Below are 3,183 nucleotides of genomic sequence, written 5' to 3' on the forward strand. Positions count from 1 at the left end.
CAGCTACCAAGGAAGCGCTGGAGCCATGACCGCATGGGAACCGAGGGTAACGAGGACGGCACAGAGAAGATCAAATATCCATAGCTCTAGACGATGAAATATTTTAAAAGTGTTTGTTGATACGGCCCACCTTTGTATCTTGCACAGTGTAGATCCCGTATAAATTGTATCCCTTCCCGAAATTCCTCCTAACTTCCTGGCCCGGCACCACCTCCAAGCAATTTAGTTCCTTTCTACGAAAAAGCAGTGCAGCCCCGTCACTGTGAACTTCCCGTGTTTTACACACCAAACTCATTACCCTGCATTGCTTCGATACAGTATTATCTGAATGTATACATTAAAATCCCTGACCCGGCTGGATCCCGTGTAGCTAGCGTAGTCTATCGCAGGAATACGTATCTGAGCACCATTGCCATATGCAGCGTAGGGAACCTTCCATATGGTTTCTGAAAAGTGGTTACAGCACACGTGCACCAGGCACTTCTCAAAGTAAAACAGATCTGTTCATTTTTATTTTCAAAATACCAAAGCAGTAAAATCATGTAATTGAGTAATCACTTGCCAAATTTCCTTTTTTAATCTAATCTATTTTGAGTTACATCAGAGCCAAAATGCAAATTAAACTGGTAAGGTTCCAAGATTTTTTTTTTCCCCTTTTAGAAAACACAATTTAAGGTACTCGTAAGTAAGGAAATTTTAAAAACCATTTGTTTTGTATGCTGTAAACTTTGGAAAACAAGTTTCAGCCTGAAGTAAATTTTCATAGGTAATAGGTTAAATAGAAGTCTTATGTAAATTTTGATCTCTTCTTAACAATGCCAATGTTCATTTTATAAAATTTGATTTGAAAATAATGCCATTGTTTTAAAAGAGGCTCAAAGGGTCAGAAACTAGGCCAAAAAAGTACCCACTCTAACAAGGCACACGTACAGTCTTCCAGCTCTAACTACTGTATCAAAAAAGGAGAGATTCCTGAGATTGCTCATTTGCAGCCTCCATGAACCAATTTTTTTGGGGGGGTGGTTGTTGCAGCAGCATCAGAAGCCAAACTCACTCGCCAGCCTGGGCAAACTCGTCAGCACTTGACCACGAGGCGAGACGGATCTGACCGCAGCCTCACGGAGTCACACATCTCGGCAGATGAACGAACCGATAGATAAAAGCAGCCCCCCAGAGTACCCGCTGCTGGAAACCTTTGCTCTTTGGGTTGCAGTTGTTCGGATTAAGTCTCTCCCTGCCCACAGGCAGACCTTGTGAAAAGCCGTGTGACCTCGTTGGTCGCCTTCCACCGCAGCGCTGCCGTCTGTTGAAAAAAAAAACCTGGCACCCACTCAAGTCACGGCTGTTTTCATGGCGCTTGTCTTTTCTCCCCTCAAAACTCCTTCCTCAAACCGGGGGCTGCTCGTGACGCCTCCCGGCCCCTTTTGTAAAGCTGCAAAGGCACAACTGACCCTGTTAATTTTAAAATGCTTTAAAGCGGCCGAACGGTTTTCCTTTCGCTGGGAAACCCCCCCCGACACTACTGTTGAAAGAGAGCTGTTAAGGGAAGGCACAGGCCAATCCTCGGCATGCAAAATGCAGCGGAAGACATACAGGAGAGAGAGACGGAGGAGCTACAAGGCTGACAGTTTGCAAAAGACTGACTGACCTTGCCGCTGCCCTTCTAAAGGGGATCTTGCCCCTCTTCAACATGCCTTTTCTACCCCATCCCCAGCAGTGCCACTGGTACTCATCAAATCCTGATGACCTGGTTCGGTGAGCTAAAACCACTGAGAACTAACTCGTTTTTTCTTCTGCTGCTGCTAAAGGCTGAGTCTTCTACCAGTTTAACTCCCCAACTCCACCTCACATAAACTGCTAGGTGACAGCCAGCGTCAGTTCAAGGCAAGCAAGAGCAGCGTGCAGCCAGGGGAACGGGGACACTCTTTTTTTAGCAGCTAAGAGCCCAAATTAGCTGCGATGTCAAACCACACCCTCAGGTCTCTGATGGCTAGGGAGACGAAAGACATGGTAGAGAGGGCAAAGGAGAGACAGGAAAAGCGTGAAATCAAAACAGACCCAAGGATAAAGAGAATACGCATACTAGATGCAAAGTAGGGGCTGGACTGTGAGTGTTGATCGTGGGAACAGATGGATAGATAGAGAGAGAAATGACACCCATTACGCTCAGAATCGTATGTGTGAGAGAGGGGGAGAGGAGAGGGGAGGGGAGAGACAGAGTGCGGTGGGAGAGACGGAATTTGCAAGACAGGAAAAAGATTTGCAGAAAATAATGGTTTAAGAAAAACTGGAATCGGAACCTACTGTTCACTGGAAAATCACAGTCTAGTTGTATCAGCGTGGTTAGAAAAGAACGATCCTTTGAAAAAGAGCTCAAGACTTCCTCTTTTAATGTTTGGCACTTGCAAGGATCACCTGCCCTTCGTACATTGCATAGTCACACAAAAAGAGTTAAAAGGTAGAGCGTAACATCAGCTTGGGCCAGCCCAATAAACATTTATTGTATTCTCTAAAAAGTATCAGCTAGAGCCATAACATTGCACAGAATAAACTAGAGCCAAATCAAATAAAATATTCTTCCCGTTCTGTGGAGGATCGAGGTGCAAACAAAAAGACTTTGATACTTCCATGGCTCTCCATTGGCACAGGAACCAGAAAGGAATATTCATTAGATCTGACTATAAATGTTTGTCTCGTGTGGGAGGTCTTAGTATAGTAATATGTATTAGAAACTTGATATTTTTCCAATCAAGCCTTTCCACTTCTATTTACATATATTTAATTGTAAATATTCATTTTCCTACCTGAAGCACTTTAAATAAATGTACAATAAACACATTCTACACAGAAGGGGAGCAAATAGCTTAGGGGACTTGTGTTCCAGCCTCCCCATCGCTGGTCGGGAGCAATGCAAGATGATCCCTCCTCACAGCTTGTGGGGGGTCTCGTAGATCAAGTTGGTGATCTCACCCTCATTTCTCCTGAACCGGGATCCTCCCCCGCAACCAATAAATCATAATTGACGCAGACCGGCATCTGTGCCAGTAGAAAAGGCGACGGCTGGCAAGGAGATGCCCTCTCACACACAGAAGTGGATTTCTTCAGAGCACAACCAACCTCAGTTTGCAGTTGTGTCAATATACGCTTACCTTTTCCGAGCACCAAAATGCGCAGGCAATAGAA

At 44.8% G+C, this 3,183-nt stretch overlaps 1 long non-coding RNA gene across 1 annotated transcript; it reads right to left on the reverse strand.

Moving 5' to 3' along the window:
• Nucleotides 1-485: 485 nt before the first annotated feature.
• On the reverse strand, nucleotides 486-1,884 carry LOC143155851 (uncharacterized). Its single transcript, XR_012994573.1, has 2 exons — nucleotides 1,649-1,884; nucleotides 486-1,303 (listed from the first exon to the last, which is right to left on the reverse strand). It is a non-coding gene; the product is annotated as an uncharacterized LOC143155851 (long non-coding RNA).
• Between the last annotated feature and the right edge of the window lie 1,299 nt (nucleotides 1,885-3,183).

The sequence above is a fragment of the Aptenodytes patagonicus genome, chromosome 1 (genome assembly GCF_965638725.1).
Source record: "Aptenodytes patagonicus chromosome 1, bAptPat1.pri.cur, whole genome shotgun sequence".
Classification (NCBI taxonomy): domain Eukaryota; kingdom Metazoa; phylum Chordata; class Aves; order Sphenisciformes; family Spheniscidae; genus Aptenodytes; species Aptenodytes patagonicus.